This window comes from Phymastichus coffea, unplaced genomic scaffold, assembly GCF_024137745.1.
Source record: "Phymastichus coffea isolate CEN01 unplaced genomic scaffold, Cenicafe_Pcof_1.1 PCOF00057, whole genome shotgun sequence".
Taxonomy (NCBI): Eukaryota; Metazoa; Arthropoda; class Insecta; order Hymenoptera; family Eulophidae; genus Phymastichus; species Phymastichus coffea.
In genome coordinates, this window is record NW_026706868.1 from 719,097 (window position 1) to 738,091 (window position 18,995).

The following is an 18,995-nucleotide window of genomic DNA, read 5'->3' on the forward strand; positions in this document are numbered from 1 at the left end:
AGAAGACAATGTTAAACTTATGATAGAAAGCTCAAAATATCTATTGGCCTTAATGGCAGTACTAACAATTGCTAGTTTTTACTTAAAAATCTTTTATACTGCTTTGAACGTGTCCTTAATACGCTCTTTCCAAGAATGCTTTGAACAAAAAAGGTCATTTTTATTTTATACTCTTCAATACTGAATTTCGTAGTAACTCAGGGTCAGTAAACCTAAAACCCAAGATAATTTTTAAAATTGGTACTTGCAAAAAATAAATGGTATTTAACACGATATAAAATAATATTAATTTATGATTGTAAAATAAATGTTTGTAAATCAATACAACAGTCAGAAATATGAATTGTTTGATGCGTTGGTTCTATAAATATTGAGAGCATGCCGATATATAATATTACATAAACTTTTGTAATGTTAACGTAATAATAACACTTGGAATGTTTATAACGATAAAAATAGTAATTTCATGAAAGCCCACAGTTAAATACATACAGATAAATCAAGTTCCCAGTGCAGTGGTATAATGAGATATACCATTATAGTATATCTCACTATAGTAGCGCTATAGCGAGATTACTATAGTAACCAACATCTATCGCAATGTAGCAGTTGTAATCTCTGCCTTTGTCTGCAAAATCTGAATCATATTATAACACATTACATCTGCAACGCAGAGTTAAGTCCATTTGTATAGCTGGTTGTCGCTTAACATCGAACTCCCGCTCACAAATACTTTAATCCCATTTTCATGATAGATTGAAATTTAACCGATCGCATGAGTACACCCTTGCAATGGTTAGTGACATTTCTGTACTGCGACAACGATATATTAGATCAATTCAAATACCTATAATAATATTATCATTAAATAAATTACGTTATTAATATGTGTATCTTTCATGAACATTACAAGAATTATATTAAATATCGCACTGGAATTAAATTATTGCCTAACTGCGTAACTACGATGCTTAAATCTACCATTTGCTTTACTGGGCTTTTGAAACTTCAAATTTAATCTAAAACAGTTTTGCTCTGAAATAATTCATTTTTCTATATTATTCACCGAAGTTCTATTAATTAAGTGTAATTGAAACATTACAAATATTACCTAATTAATCCAATCGAAAAATTTTTTTAATATAAATTAACGTAATATCTTGTACATTGTAAAATTAAATGCAGTAAACTCTTCGACAAAGCTTTAGTTTCTGCCTCTAGAAGTCTGGAACCTCTGACTTTCTTTGCTAGCTAAAGTCATCACGAGCGAAAATTGCACTATATTGAAAATACTCTTGGCTGTCTGAATGAGTTCGCAATGACAAATTTATTTCAAAAAGCGTCTTTGAAGTGACATCGCTGAAGATCACGTTATAATTTGTAATACTTCGTTAGAGAAAAGGGAAACTGGAAAAAGAAGTCTTTTGTTGCGCGACTTGGTTTTCCGCTATTTCTTCATCTCTCTTTAGAAGCACTGTTCAGTGAACAGTCAGCATTTTGCGACAAAAACGTCATAACACACAACCGAGAAAGCTTGACGTTTGCGCCTGCCGAGACGTTTTGTCAAATCATAAAAGTTTGATTGCCACGCTGCCGCTAGCGTCCAGCTCTTACTCGCTGACTTACTTACTTGCTGGTGTGAAAACTTACTGAGAGCAGCATACGTGGTTCACTTGAAATCTGTCAAAATCAACATTGAAATTTAAATGCACATATATGACGTCGACAACAGCCGAGCCAATTCAATCGGAGAATGCTTCGAAATATCATTTCAAATTCAATGAATCATTTACAAACATTTATTTTGCAGCTACTTTTGATATACTACTGACCAAGGGAACACACTCATGAAAACCTAATTATTTACAAACTACTGAGAGAATTACAATCTAGGAGAGCAAGTTGAGAGAAGTGTATTACAGATTGATGAGGTCTGACCAATTTTGAAGATTATCTACTGGCACTATAGAAAATAACGACCAGCTAAATCTGCAGTCAGCCACGACAGTTACAGACTGTCCTATACAAATTTTGTAACTAAAATTGATTATTTAAACATATATCGTAACTTCTGTTTACTTTGTTATTTCCTTACAAATAAAATTTAACCCCTTAATTGTTAGGTAAACGAAAAACAACGCGAAAAGTACTAAATTCAAGTGTGAATTTGATACTTCTAGAGTGTTATAGTACGATATGATTTATAAAAAGTAAATTACAAATGTATTTCTAGCATCCTCTGTCAGGTCATCCACTAAACATCAATTCTAAAGTTACTTTAAAAATTCTGATAGAAGGAAAAGCAAAAAGATAGGTAGAAAGGCGAAGCAAAGAATGATATTCTAGATATAGTCGTCTACCTATCTATCTCCAATTTTCTTCGCCGAACTCCTTTGAGATTTCATTTCACGTGAATTTCACAGGAATTTGTCAAATGATAGAGTTCTTCTTTTCTCACGTAATGTGAGAATCTATCAAGATTTTTTTTCACAACTTCCAATATGAAAGATCTTGTCTATAATAAACCAATTATCTTCACTGCAAAAAGTCACTTGAAAAGAGAAAGTAACCAAAATATTTTTTTAATTCCAATTGCTCCTAATAATAGCAAAGTAACAAATCTTAAGCGTATAAACATATTGAGAGTAAATTTTGCCCTTTTGTCTGAATTCCATAGTGCGAAAAGTGCTGCAATGTTCCATTAGGTAAATCAACCAAAACTAATAAATGAATCGTGAAAAATTCAATGTAAAAATTTCTTAAAGAATTATACTTTTATTGTCAGGGGAGCATGTTGAAGTAAACTCAATAAAAAAATTTTGTGCGCCTGCTTATTTACCAAAATAACTGTACAATATTACTTAATGATATTTATTCACATAACCTTGATATTTAATATATCAAATTTCAACCTTGACTAAATATATTGAAAAATATAAATTACAGCATGAACTAGAAAAATGATCCCAAATACGTAATAAAAATTTTTTTTATAGAAGTTAAATTTAAAAAAGTTATTCAACCGAATGAAAAAGTTGAAAAAAATATTTTAACGTTATATATTGGTTAGATCTTATTGACTACAGAAACAACTAATCTATATATATTCAGACTCTTACAGAAGATTATTTCATCAAGTTCACCAACTTTTAAAGTAACATGTCGGATATAGCACTTGACGGGTTTTTAGCTGATGGAAAAGTCAGATATAAGGGGTAACCGCTTTCTTGGTAAAGTCTCGCATTCGAAAGCGACTCAGTAAAAGTGGTTTAGTCTTTTACACCTTTTATACAAAGAAATCTCCTTGTGCAATCAGAAAACTTCGCACTATAAAAAATACTTTTATATAAACAATTTTTTCCCCAGGAACTCAACCACTCTTTTCAGAGTATTTCGTAAAATTTTACAGTATTCATTTTCGAACAAAGTTCCACTTTTTTTACCTTTTTAACTAGCTCACATAATCCTATAGAAAAAGATTTACAGTAATAAGAAAAACGAGCATTTTCTTATATTTTTTATTATCTTTCAATTATCAAGTAGAACATGAAGTAAAATGGATTATACCTTCGTAATACGAAATGCTTGATTGCATACTCCTATATTGACTATCAGATCGAAATACTCGAATTGGAACTAGAGAAGGGAGGAGAAATTACACCTCGTTTGAGTTGATGCTCAAATGACAAAGACGATGCGATAGAGGTACGTTGGCTCATTTTCAAGCGCTCGAATTCTGGAATACTCCGACAGCATTCAATAAAACTGTTAATATATTGTGAATTAATGGAAAATGAAAATTTCTTCTTATATAGTAATTTTACCATTAATTTCTAAAATAAGCTTTAACAATCTTCCGTCGTTAAATTCAAATACGAAAGATCTTATTACAAAAACTACATAATAATAAATTTTCAATCATAACAGTGAGCAAAAAAGTTTTGAATATAGGTATATATACGTATGCATCTGAAGCATTAAGGTGCCGACAAATATGTGTAGTCTGTAACTCTTATGAGCTATGATTCGCATAAAACACCGTAATGTAAGTTAGCGCTTGCGCTACAATAGCTATTCCGAATAACGTATATCTTAATGCTTCGTGTAAACACCTTTACAGTAAAGAGCTTCAGTTTTTCATTCTCACTTGGCTTTATTAGCATTGTCGTAATATATCTAACGCGAACGGCTTTTATTTCTTTCATCTTGTTTTCTAATTATACGTTTCCTCGCAAAATGACGACTCCACTGTATATAGAATCTTTCAACCGAACTTTGAAGATCGCAATCGGATCACGTTCGAATAAATATTTTGCTATCAAATGAAAGCTCCGTCAGTATTTTTGTCTGGTCAGGATTAATTTCATTCTCGCTCTAGACTTATTCAATTAGACGTATTAGCACTGCGTTTATTTCTTGCTAGAAAAATATTAATTTAACATTCTTTTTAAATACTTTTATGTAGATAAAAGCTTTTATATAGATAAAAGCTTTCAATAAACATGATTATGGCTCACTTTGAATTGGAATTTTCCATTGAATATTTTTACAAAAAAATGATTAGCAATTAAAATAATTAAATTAAAAAAATAATAATTAAATAAAAACATTAAAATGATAAGCAAATAAATGTCCCTATTTCTAGAACAATATAAAAAATGTTTTCTCAGATTTCAAAATATAGATGTTAACCGAGACATTAACCAGAAACAAAGATTTTCGTGTATCTCGGTGAAAAATCATAACCTCGATATTTCAAAACTTAGTTCTTTCTATATAATAACTTTTATTATCACCATTTATATTTGGAAATAAATAAGAAAGTTTATTGGACGATTATTATTAATCATTATTTATATCAGGCAATCTTTATGAAGGTACACTCGAAATGTTAGCTTCCACAACTACGCTGCAAATTACAAAAGTTGTAGAAAGTTCTGAAAATTCAAATTGTGCGATTAGTAATTTTTGAAAATAAGTGTTTATTTATTCTGTTTAACTTATCTGCGTCTTTTTTGAGTATAATTTAAATTTTGGCATAATTATTGCAAAAGATCTTTCTTTTTTGGATTTGAGGTAGCTTTTACGTTACACTCTTCTCAGTTAAACTAATTAATTTTTTTATTCGGACTAAAAGGTTCGGCAATCTACCGATACGACCAAAGGAATTTGCAAATCAAGTACTATCTACAAAAGACCATAAAAAATGATCTATACGTTACTATACTAATTGACAAGTTACATATACCGCAAAAACTTGTGATTGTAATACTTCCATTGTTTTATATTTTTAATCATTATTATCAGATATATTTGCTGTTATTTTCCTTGTTGACACTTCATTTGATAGACGTTGTACTTGCTTTTGAGAAAGATGTTATTTGTCAATTAGTAGAAATATATGATCGATTTTGGGATTACGGGCTCAAACAAGCAAACCAAGCACAATCGTTTGATCCCATAATCCTAAAATCGATCATAGATTACTATTAATTGACAAATGACAGCTTCCTCAAAAGCAAACATAATGTCTGTCATCAGAAGTGTTAACAAGAAAAATATCAACAAATACATTTGATGATGATTAGAAATATAAAGCAATAGAAGTTTTGCAATCACACATTGTTGCAGTAGATGTCATTTGTCAATCAGTAGTTATATATATATGGAACTTGCTTAGTACGACTTCTGTACTTTCCAGTATACAATTTTGGAAGTTGACTTGTCAATTGTACAACTGTCATCATTTTTGAAAATCAAGTCAATAAGATAAAAAAGCTGAGATTCAGTATAAATCAATATTTCAATGAAGGTAATATTAGCGATCTTACGATCTCAAGACTTATTTGAAAAGCATTATTTTTAATGTCACATTTAATTTTTTCAATAGGAATCTTACTCAAATTCTATCTTTGCATAAAAATTATTTTACTTTCAAATGACACACAATTTTTATCTAATACGCTTTGCTCAAGTAAATCCGGACGTCAAAAATTATTATATGCTAAATGTACGAGTCCATTTACGAAATGACCACCCCTTACTAATGAAGTGACGTACACAACTTTTACTGATAAGTATTCATTATTCATAATGAGGTGCGAAATTGATTAATAGAAGCAAGCATAAGTTATTAAACCATTTAATATTATGACATCCTCCTAATCCTCAAAAAATATCTTATTTCGAATTAATAATTTTTTTCAGAGAGCAACATTATAAGTCATTTGAAAAATTATTTCAAACATAATAGTAACTATGAATGAAATATATTCGGAAAGAAATATAAATAGTAGATAATAAAATAGAAACAGACATTTTTTACCAAAAAATAAAGGAAAAGAAAGAATACGAGTATGAAAGGCTCTTTGAAAAAAAGAATGGCCGCATTAAATCATTCGAATTCGTTTCTTTCGTTCCATGCTTTAGTATCCTAATAGCACTTAAAATGCGATCATTCATTCGCGAATAGCACTCATGAAAAGTGTCGTTGAAAACAAGGTGTGAATGCGAGAGACAGAGAAAGTCATAGAACACGCAGACTATCGAGCGGACGTAGCTCGTGCTGGGGACACTTTTACGTTTCGTTGATTTCGCGTGGGTGCACGCTAGCTTACTCGTCTGTGGCTGGCAGCAGAGCTTTCTTGTTTAAAAGCGTGAAAAAGTAGTTTCGCTTGCGGCGCATTCATTACCGACAAGCGGAAATTCTACGTTTATTGTAAAAACCTCGTATTCTGGGATTGGCCGTGCTTAGAAGCCGACTCTCAAGATTACTCTCACAATTGATGAATTTTACAGGCTTTTTTTTCCAACAAGCACACTATGCTTGGCGATTAATTGCACGAAAATTAGCAATTTTGCTTAATAGTCATTTGCTCTCATACAGTATTCTCTCATATTCTTTTACGAGCTCTCTATTTTTAAAATAGAGCAGCTCACTAAATAGCGATTAATAACCGTGAGCTATATCCATTGCTGAAGATTGATCTACTCGGTCGTGCAAGTAAGATAACATAATCAGATGATTTTATATGAACTGCGTAAGATCGTAAATCTCGAGTATTCATCTTCCGAAGAAGTGCAACTTTTTTGCATCATTAATATTCTTCATCGTTAGAAAATCCTTTCAAGCTCTGACGCATTAACCTTTTGCCCGGATTCCGCTAATTTGTCAGTGGTTACTCCGCTTTGTAACGGCAGAGTCATGAAATTCTGGAATGCTCAAAATTGCAGTTTGGAATGCTTGTTGGAAACTATAGTTCCTTTCAGTAACTATTTGTGAAAATTCCAATTCACCCCATCAGTCACCATCGTAAATTTTTATTAAAATTTTACTTTCGAATTATTGATCATATTTATCAAATTACTTGGGTATTTTATGTTATCCATGTTGCTTTCAATCTTTTCAACAACTATTTTCATATGAATTTACTAATTATATCGAAGATACGGGAAGTTAATTATTTATGACACGAGACATAAAATTATATTATATCATAAAACAGTTTTTGGATTCGACATTATTAAACAGTTCAAAACTAGCACTATCGAAAGATCCTTTTTATTACTCCTTTTCATAATGAAATAGAATACAGAACACAGATTTTATTGCTTTGGTATTTTGATTAAAAGTTTATACCAGAAAAGCCTGCTATAATCAATTTGTTCATTTATATTTTGAAATAGTTCACTTTAGTGATTTTATCGGTATAATCAATTTCACTCCTCGATTACAGACAAATGCTGAACTCTATAAACTGAAACCCTATAAAGTTTTCATGGCAATTTCGCTGTAATATGATAAGTTTATCGAATTAGATTGTAAGTTACTAGACTTTCCAGAATATCTTATTAATTAAGGTCCTCGCATAACAGAGAGAATTATTAGAAAATTAGCAGCTAATTTTCGGAAAATGAAAGTTCCAATGAAATGTGCTAACGATCGCGATTATCTCGGAAAGTTGTTTATGCACGCTTGATTGAATAATCAACCGTGCGCATTAAAGTCATTTCAGACGGCAATTAATCACGTCTTTAAAGTACGGGAGATTTTGTTAGTAGGCAAAATGAAATCGAATTAATTGGAGCAAGTCGACTGCTTCCAGGGTGACTTTGAATTACGAGGGTCCGTTGGTGGGTTTTGCATGTCCGTCGATAAATCGCTTTGTCGCGAGCGCGCGCGCGAAATAGATTTCCAAGTGCGGAATAAATGCGTCGTCGCGGCATATTAAATGCACCGCGTCGGCGGCGACTGTATTCCGCAGCGAATAACGGGTAAGATAGAGACGCATTGCTCAGCCCATTAATTGGTTGCCCGAACGTTTGAGCGTGCGCAAGCACAAATTTATAACTAGCTACTGCTCTGCGATTTATGAAATCTCTCGCCGCGCCACCATGCCGATTTACAGTTATTGCCAGTTGGAACCCACAGCTCTTCATTCACACTCAACACTTTGTTCGCTTCCTTGCCCTTCATACTTTCTCAGTTGACTTTTCATTATACCTATGTATACGTGAAATTGCTTGTATAATCACTCTTTCAGATGCATTATGTTTGTTACTTTTTCTTTTCACTTCAATTTAAAACCAGCACCAATTGGACTCTCATTGAATTATGCTTTCAGTTTGCAGTACTTTAATCGAATTAATTAAGGCGCTGCACATGCAATGTTAGCATAAAATGAACGTGTTAAAATTTGAAATGAAAAGCACTGCTTACGTCGCAATTGCAAATGATTAAAAATCCATTATACTTTCATTGGTGCATTTCGATACTTTTATGCAAACTCAACAAAGAAGCTTTTAAATAACCTGTTATGAATACTCCATCGAACTGAAAGGTGCTATTATAGCTATGTAAAAATGGTGACGTAAAATGGACATTTAAAAAGCTCGGCAAAACCTCAATTTATCAATTTTATCGATGGCATGACGGTCGTCTAATACATATTAATCGACCAAAATATAGTATGAAATAGCACTCAAACAATAATTCAAATAAAAGAGACGAATAACTTGAAAAAGATTTTTAAAGATAGCATCAAATTTAGAAACTTTCATAGGCCATTTATTAAAAGATAATGATAAATTGTTTCTCCGAAAATACCTCAGCTACAAGCAGATTTTTCTCTGATCGCAAGATTCTAGAAGCGTGCCAGGTTATCCTATTTGGAAAAAGAAAGTCTTTTTATTGCAATAATATTCGACAAGAAGAATAATTCTCTTGCGATAATATTATTGTTGGCTGAATGTAATTTAGTAAGCCTGGCAATGTTAATAAAACGAATAGTAAGTACTCCTAATAAAGCCACCTTTTTCGCAAATAAACATGCTGACTATTCAGATACTTCTTGAAGTGGTAACGGTATATTTCAAGGAGTGTAAGTAAAGCAGCTTTAAAACAAAGCCGAGGAATGCTCATTTCCACGCTATATTTCTAAAATTATCACACTAAGAAGTGACTTGCAATATTGTCTTTTTTGGATACTTAGCGAATTAAAATGATATATTATAGAAATAAATATGGTCTATTCGCGTCTGAAATAATTACGAGCAATGAGGATACATTCTGTATAATAATATGTCAGATGTACATATATCTACGTGTTCATGAATGTGAAGTTGTTGAGATTGTGTTACTAAAGCATCTTTGCAAGAGAGCTTCAAGCAACAACAACCTATAATCAAAATTCACATCTGCGGGTTCTACATCGACATAGTTACTTGCCGTTATAAAGCTTGATAGTCTTGATTATGCAAAGGCGTCATTTGAAACTGAGTATGATATTCCATCGGCACGATACTCAACGCTTGTACGTCATTAATTTTCTTCTTAGCTCTCAACCCACTGCCATCACCGCTGACTGTATATCCTTCAGAGCCGGCAGCGTTGCATCCAAAATATAACGTGTCACAGAGGCTAATCTTCGCGCCACGAGTACTCTCTCGGTGCAGTCGTTGTAGGGTACGTGCACATGCAGTGTAGAGATAGTTTGTATACGAGCATTCCCCTTATTTCTGCTGCTGGTTGCCTGTTGAATTGGCTAACAAAGTTGGCTACGATGGCAGTAATAACTCAGTCGGTACGGGGCTTAAAGCTGAGATCTCTTCCTGCCTTTTGCCTTCTTTTGTTTCAGTTCAGCTTTCGCAAGGATCACGGCTTAATTCAGCTACAGACTGACGTGTGGTTCGTTAAGGGCAGGCGTCCGGTCGTCGGATAAGATACACGCCCTCCTTAAGTCTCTTGCCAAGTACAAAGAAGCTCCGCTCGACTGCGCTTTCCACCAAATGAAAGAGCTGCTGCAACCCAACGAGTGGAGTGGGAAGAGGAAGAAAAAAAAATAGGCAAGAGAGAGACTAAGTACAATACGCCAGTGACCCGGTTGCAAAACGAGAGAGAAGGTAGAGTAAGAGATATAGAGACAACCAAGTGCAAGTGTCTACTAGGTTGTTCTCCCTGTCGTCACTGTAGTCTTCTTCTTCCTAGCTATATATTATCCGTAAGGACTGCCGTCACGGCAATATCCATGCGTGATCAATGTCAATGATACTTTACGAGACAGGCATCGAGATGCTTCCTATACTTTTTTTTCGCATGCTCACTCCAACGGATACACATTGAGCTCTCTTCCTTGCTCTTGCATCTTTTGCTGCTCATACTTAACGCTTTATTTCCTTTGCAATGCCTTTCAAATGCAATCTTGGGTAAAATAAACGAAAAAAATGAAAAGAATAAAATAAAATGCATCTGATGTTATTTTTCCAAAAAATTAGTCAACGTGAATCTTGGTTACTCTAAATATAACTTGAGAAATATTATCAATTTTTTTCATTATTAAGTGCCTGTATTAAAGTTTGCATTTCCAAAGCTTACATATTGCATATAGTCCTGCATAGTTACATGAATTTTCGGTCATTAGTATAATCCTTCGGGCTTTGCTTACTAAATGCTCGGATCGACTGATGGATTCCCTTCATTAATAGTTGAATTATCCTTACATAAAGGTTCACTTTTGATGCATTTATATAATCCTCTAATCTACTCACGACCCATATCAACTTACCGAACTGTATTATTAATATTCAAATTCGTCAATCTTCTAAAATGAAGAATAATAACGCACTGTGAAATATAAAAGTTTTAATCCGATATGGAAGCTCTGACAATTGAAAACTGACAGTCGATTATGGAACAGTACAAGGAAGTTGATGGCGTGTTCACGAACATAATAATTCTGCTGCTAAAAAAGTCAAAGCAGTGCGCGCGAGTGGTGTTGGCGTTGTTTGAACTGGGATTTTCTATGTCGTCGCCGCTGCCGCTAGGGGTTATTTTTCCCTGCGGCCGTGGAAACCATTTCGCCGCTTACCGTGGTACAGAGTTACAGCTTCCTTTATATCCAGCAATAATCGCGTTTTACGCCGTGACCACTCTTACGACACAGCTCCCCCGATCTGACACCTACAATTTTTTTTATTTTTACATCGAGGCTTAAGTTTCACCAAGGTAAAATATAGAGAGGGAGAAAGCAAGGCATTAGAATTTTTATTCGGCACAAACCACCCTTTCTAAGCGATAAACATAGGATGAAAGTTCCGCTCGCCGCATCGTAAAAACACGGTCGTAAATATCAATCGCGACTGATGAGCGTTTATTCGTGTTTGTCTTGTTCTTCTTGCAAGAAAGAAAGCGTTGACGGGCGGGTTGCTTGTTGTACCGAAACGAGCACGAAGTCGGACTATGCTAATACCTATTAAGCATCTTTTTTACGAACCAATTTGCGGTCGGTAGGTATAGCACCAACCGCAATCTTTCAACGGTATTAACTATGAGCAATGATGCAAAGCTTAACGAAAGGTAGTTAAATAGAAGCTAGATTATCCCACGAGCAATTAGTGCTTGGCGGATGATACAATCGGCTTTCCGAACTTGCTGATAGCTTGGCCTTTGAGATTCGTTGTCCACGATTTTCTCGACAGATAACTTAGCTTGTAAGTTTTGCACCACCCTCCTACAATACTTGATAAATAGGAATGGTCGCGTATTGCAATGGATTATCGATTTTGTCCGGTTCCCTCTCTGGCAATTGGAGTCATCAATTCTATACTAACTGAAAATCATATCATCGTGAAAATGAATTATCATTCAAACTTAAAATTGAGTTAATCAGCGCTTTTTGCAATGAAGTCATTATATATTCAAGTTCGGGAGAAATCGCATTAGCGAAATATTTCATTTACCAGTCGATTGGGCAGATGACGAAGAATTATTGAAGTATATATTGGCCCACATTTATTACTGTAAATGCTCAGACTGGTTTTTATAATTGATTTTGTTATTTTTTTCTAAAACTCAAAGATAATTGCAGTGTAGAGGAACAAAAGTTGGTTGCGACTTCGTAAAATGCTTATGCGATAGCGAAGTAAAAAAAAATGTCCGAGTGTTAAAACTAGCGTGGAAAAAAGCGAAAGTAGCGCGTACAGCATCAACTGAAGCAGTGGTAGTAGAAAGCTACAACGGTGCAGCCAACGTGTTCATTGACGTTTGGGGCTTCAAATACACATGAGTGTGCAGAGCGAGGACTCTATCTGAGACTCCCTCGAGAAACTCCATTACGATATTCAAATGATGTCAATAACCATAAAGAACGAAAAAATCCGAGACACCAACTGACTTTTGTATTCAAATAATACTCATTTTGCAAGCTTTCTACAGTCGGATGAATATGTGTGTGTGTGTGCACATGTATGAGTATATGTATATATGTGTCGATGTCAGGAGTATAGATAGAAATTTCATTTCCCTAAAGAGTAAGAGTATACTAACACGACATCCTAGTAAAATTCATCTTCCTACTCCCTTGGCGAGTCTCAAGTTATGTCCTGCTGCCACCCGTTACGATCGACTAGCTACGTGTACCGCTCACTCGCGTTCTCTCAAATATATATATATATATATATATATATATATATATATATATATATATATATATATATATGTGTGTGTGTGTGTGTGTGTGTGTGTGTGTGTGTGTGCGTGCGTGTGTTGTGTTGTGCGTGTGTATGTTGTGTTGTGTGTATGTGTAAGTGTGTGTCTACAACTGTACATATGAGACTTCTTTTATACGCGCTAGACTCGATGTACATTAAATTCAGAATGCTGAGAAAAACTGAGATTTTATTAAAAGTACTGCAGAGAATGAGTTTCGTGAAATGCTTGTAGCTACTTTCAGACAATTCTGGAAGTCTCCACGCCGCACTGCAGCAGTTCACGTAAAATGTTGATTGCAAAGAATGCATATTATCTAATTGACGATTTACTACAAATAAGCACAATATTTTTCCGTATAACGGTTTAATGCTGGAAATTTTTTTTGTTATTTTATAGAAATTACATTTGGTTCACTTTATTTTAATCTCAGTGAGACATTTCAATTTCGACAAAAGATCATTTAGGGGCTATGCGAGTATTGATTTCGTGTTCTTTTCTTCTACAAACTAAAAAAAGTAATTAACTTTTTATTCTGCTCATTTAAAAAACTTTTTATTTTTTTTCCGAACACTTCAATTTTCCATTACTAGATATAAAATTTTCTACCGTATATAGCATAAATTATTGATATTTGAATATATTTTTTTGTTTTAATTATTGTTTTAATTATTGTTTTAATTATTGTTTTATCGTATACTTATGAATTTTCTATGTAGAAGAGTCGTTTGGATTTATTTAACATTGAAAAATTTCAATAGAATAATGTACAATGAATCTAAAAAGTAATAAAGAGCTATTGAGTTCTCCACTTGAAAATAGAATTTTCCTATCAAATCCAAAAAAAAAGTATAGACATTTTAAGGTGCACATCGTATACTTTAAAAGATATGTACTGTTTGTTAATCCAAGAATAGATGAACCCTCGTGAAAATTAATGTTAAGCTGATTCACCAAACTAAATAATGGTAACTTACATGAATTATTTGTTTATTTTTCTTTTGTATGTATCGGTGGAAAAAAATTGATCAATATTTACATGCAAACGATAAGTTCGGAATGTAAATGACTTGAATATTTTCAACTTATAAACTTCTTAAAAGTGTATTTTGAACTTATAAACTTAAAAAAGTTTTTCAACTTTTTCTTCACAAGCAAGTTTGTCAACGGAAAATCACTTAAAAGCAATTTAATTATAAAATAATGTAGAAGTAGACATTGAAATAAAGATTTGTGCTTTTTTCAGTTTCGAACCACAAAGCTGCTACTCAACTGGAGTAGAAGCTCCTCAAACGAGAGACGTGAGCAAGCGAGCACGCGAATTTTCTGAAGATGCATTCCATTGCTCTAACATTGATTACGTCGAATTGTGATTGATGTGGAGGGGGAGGTATAGAAGCTTGAGGCTAGGCCAAGAACTCGCGCGGCGTGGTTACGCGCGTCACGCATATATTACACAGTCCCTCTTGTGTATTATTCGTTTCACGTGTCGTCTCCATGGGATACCGCAAAGTACCTTTTCATGTTTTCAGGCGTGCTGCTCACACACACAAGCACACCCACGTATTCATATTCACTTGTGCAGCAAGAGGCACATATACACACACCGACATACACGTGAAAAAAACGTTTCCTCACGCTTGGACGGTTATTAATGCTTGCGCCTCCCGATGATTAAAATTTATTCAGCTGACAAATTGAATTTCCGGTCTGAAAAATAATAGGCAAAAGCAACTCAGCCATAAGACACTACATCTTATGGCCGAGTGAATATCCTCGGGCTAATTTCATATTTATTTTTGTTATTCCGTGTGTGCGAATCGATGTTCAAATCGAATCCCAACAACTGGACACGCGTGTAACTAATTAAAGCGGTAATCGAGGGAGCGTATAATGAATAGATACTGAATTGACGTAATCGGCGATCGCTGCGATTCGATTTCCGTAAGCTATTTCGAAGCATCTCTAGCGATTCGTATGAAACTGCAAACTATGCTGGAAAAAAGAATCTCAAAAGACAGCTTCAATTATCTAGTCGTTTCCGTCGCTTTGCCGACGTTTTGCAAAGCGCACCGGAGAGATAAATCTTTCCTTTCTTAAGCTTTTAATCTAGCGGTAAAATCTCATAGAGCGCTTAAATCTCCAATAACGACGCTTATTTGCATGCTACACCCGAGTATCATTCTTATCGCGGGATTCTACGGTCTTTTGAGGTCTGTACTACTGCGCGCGATTTACTGCACTAAAACTGCTAAGTTGCAGTTTTGAAATGCTTGCAGTAAACAATAGGTCACCGAACAATCGCCCATCCTAATTTTATTTTCCTTTTCTAACTACGTCATCGGTAGCAAAATGGTTAAACCCAACTGCTATGATCATTTTCATTCCAATCAATACGATAAAAGAGTTTATTCTTCAAAGGTTCTGGAATTCCTGCATATGATTCACCTAATATAGTATCATCATAAAAAAGTGATATAAGCATTGGTAAATTTTTTTGAACGATATCTGGGATTTGTAGATATAGTTGGGTAAGAACATTTTTACGAGCGATATTTCAACATTTTTTACGATAGCAGTGCTTAAAAAATCTAATAGACTTTAACGAAACCACATATTTTTTATAGCTTACAATGGCAAAATTATCTTTTCAAAACACGCTTTTGAAAAAATTAACATTTACCCGGATTATGGTGTTAATAAAATTTTCAGTTTTCTCTAAATTTGTCATCAGATATGAAAAGTTTACGATTATAAAATTATTATGAATTTGTGTTGATAAAAGTATTTTGTACTATTCACAACATTTATCGCAGTGTTGTCCTTAAAAATTAACGTTCAACTACAAATTGTTTGTTTAATACTTTTAAGTCTCTGAAATGTTATTTCTATAAAGTAATTCTTAATTCCCGTTCAATTGCAAACACGAGTCTGAAACTAAAAAAGTGATACATGTTGTGATCCGTGTTGCCAGCCAAATACTTTAGTGAAAAAAAATTTTAAATGCCTACAACTTTATTGGTGTTATTTCGAAATAAGTCTTTTCTATGTAATTATATATTAACTCTCAAAAGTATTAACTGTGCGAAAATCCTTTTTTTTATACGAGCTCATTGTCATTATGAATGAAGAGTATTAAAAATATTTTTTTTTTATTAAAACAGATTTTAATGAAAGGTTACGGTAAATGATATTCGCTAAAGCTATGTGAAATTTAATTACTTTCATTCATGAAAATTCATACAGTAAAAAGCAAACAAGTTACATTCTTCTCGCGCTTAGCTTACCATCGCCAAGCTTTCCGTGTTTCTTATTTTTCAGCGAACAAGGTCTTACTGTATTCTCCGGAGAAGCAAAATTTAATCAAGTGGATTATGCCCGACTTTCGTGTATTTAAATAACTCATTTAATAGAGTCGTGAGAGCATAATAATGAAAACAGGGCGTGTCCTCGAGCTATCATAGCAACAACAATAAGCGCGACGTGAAACTTATTTCAGTTTACGTGATCTGATCTCGTAATGAGGGTCAAAGTGATGAAAATTCCAGTTGGAATAATAGCCTCTTGACATTTAGTCATGCAAGTTAATTAAATTTCATACAGGTCATGGTACGGTTATTTGACTTGCAAGCACGGACGTTGCAGCAGTGTAGCTTCCAATTAACCAACGTACACGCGATGCGACGCAACAGTGCCTTATCATTGTAAAGACAAACTAAGATCCCAGTCTGAGGGAATACGCGCCCACTCGATAACTAAACCATCTTGAACTACATCGCGTTCTCAATGTTCGACTGAATACTATGTCAATTGCCGGAATATTACCTACGACTGCGAGCCAGCAGTCGTGACTATTCCGCGATATCGATCACTCTCATCGACTGACAGAGAACAATCGGTCGTTTTCATTTACTGTATAGCATACCGTTTGATGGCGAAGCAATTAAAGCTCAACAAAAACAAACGCAGCGCGTGGTTGCCTCCTAATGAGAAATTCCGCAAATTTTTTCCACCGAAGCTACTACGTACAGAAGGTAAGTAATTGTGTGTATGCGACGTGGAGGTGAAAATAGAAGCCGAAGATTAACGTGAGTGAATGAAAACTCGATGATAGACGGAAAAAGAGGAGCGGGCCAATGCATCTCCATAGATTCGCCAACATCACGCTTAAGCGAGCGTAAGTAATAAAAATACCAAGTAACGCTGTACATCGGAGAGTAGAGCGTAAAAGAAGATACAGAGACGATCTTATCGTGAAACCATTAGCGATTTCATTCCTGACCTTTCTTTTAGCAGTAATCCCAGAAGGTCTTTCAATATCTTACCCGCATTCGCAAGAAATGGTATTCGATTTATCTCTGCAATATTATCACTTAAGTTTACAAACTCCTATAATGACTCGTCTTAACAGTTTTTCGTTGACCTTCCGTGTTTTTCCTTGTGCTTTAATAATCACGATAGAAATAACAACTTATTTCGAACATTGTCTACTGGTGTGTTCACAATGCGTCACGCATAGTGGTTCTAGATGAAACTGACGTATTTTTTTGACAACTTTTTTTCCCACATTTAAAACGCAAACGCAAATTATTATACGGTATATCAACTTAACCGATTCTCAATTTAATTCCTCGATGCAATCTGCAATGGTAGCTGTCCGCGGTGGGCAGTGCACAGGAAAATATATCGCGAGTAATCTGACTCATTCATCAAGAGTATGGTGTACAGAAGCCGCCTACTTCGTATAGAATGAAACTTGCGTTTCGTAATCCGTTCGAAATCAGAATCGATACCTCCCTCGTAGACCATCACACGTAAATCTTTCTTAATGCATCACATGTACGAGGCTGTGCTGTACTTACATCTCCCTTTTGGAATTTTAAGCCATTCGGAAGCTTTTCGTATAAGATTTTCAACAAGATTCACTCATTTATATCATTCATACATTTATTCAAATAACAAAATAAGCCTTTCGTTTACGAGAATACCAGATATTAAAACTATTACATTGTATGCACAACAAAAAGGACATGACTTTATCATTAAAGTAAAATGGAACATTTTCTCGGTAAAATGTCAAGACTTTTAATGAGTCACGCTTCTAACAGAAAAAAATCTTATTCCTTTTTAAAGCAGCCCGCGCGCTCAGCGTAATAATTATTCAACGGTATTATACGCTTTATTTATTCACATAAGAGAATACAATATAATTATAGTAGAAGAAAAATTCATTTTAAAATTTTTTTTTTTAATAAGCTTTTCATTAAAGTTAGAACTTATGCTGAATGCTTTAATCTTAAATTAGCTTATTTACATTTTGAGACTTTTCCTATTTACTGAAATTATAGTCCAAAATTTTAATGAATACGCAACCTCTGCTCTGAAATAGTAAAATAATGTTATAATTGTTTGGTGCAGCGTTTTCCTATTTTTAGTTCGATTATTAACCAGTCACAAAATATATAATTCTTTGTTATTAAAATTGATAGTGGCACAAAATTTTAAATAAAGTCCTAGATCATATCGATTTTGCCATATTATATGTATGCTTGGTCAACTGGAAATCAAGCTATTATCGAATTTGTACAGTAAAAAATTAATAAAGATTTGATGACGGAAAAAAATGTTAACGTTGGATTTATCGCAAACGTAGGAACTTATTTTCATAAATAAAACTTTCTAGCAACATAGTGAATACTACATTAAGCTTACAAACTTTATTAAGTGAAACCATTGCATAACCACATCATGTGGGATGGATTTTAGACAACAAATTCGAGTGTTCGCAACTCACAAATAGTTAACAAACAAAAAATAATGTCAGCTTTTGATGCGCCAAAGCTCGAAGATAAGTATCGAGTACGTTTATTCTTTTTGTATTCTCGCAACTGTAATCGGATTGCTGAATGTGTGTTTTATATAACGCTAGCGTGAAGGGTGCGATTAGTCGAAACGCACAGTCGTTAGCAAGGAAAACGATTGGCTCTTTCTTTCTCCCGCGCTCCTCTTT

General features: G+C 34.0%; 1 protein-coding gene across 1 annotated transcript in view; it reads right to left on the reverse strand.

Moving 5' to 3' along the window:
• Window positions 1–18,995, reverse strand: part of LOC131666197 (metabotropic glutamate receptor 2) — a 122,685-nt gene that overhangs the window by 102,194 nt on the left and 1,496 nt on the right. The window lies entirely within an intron of this gene.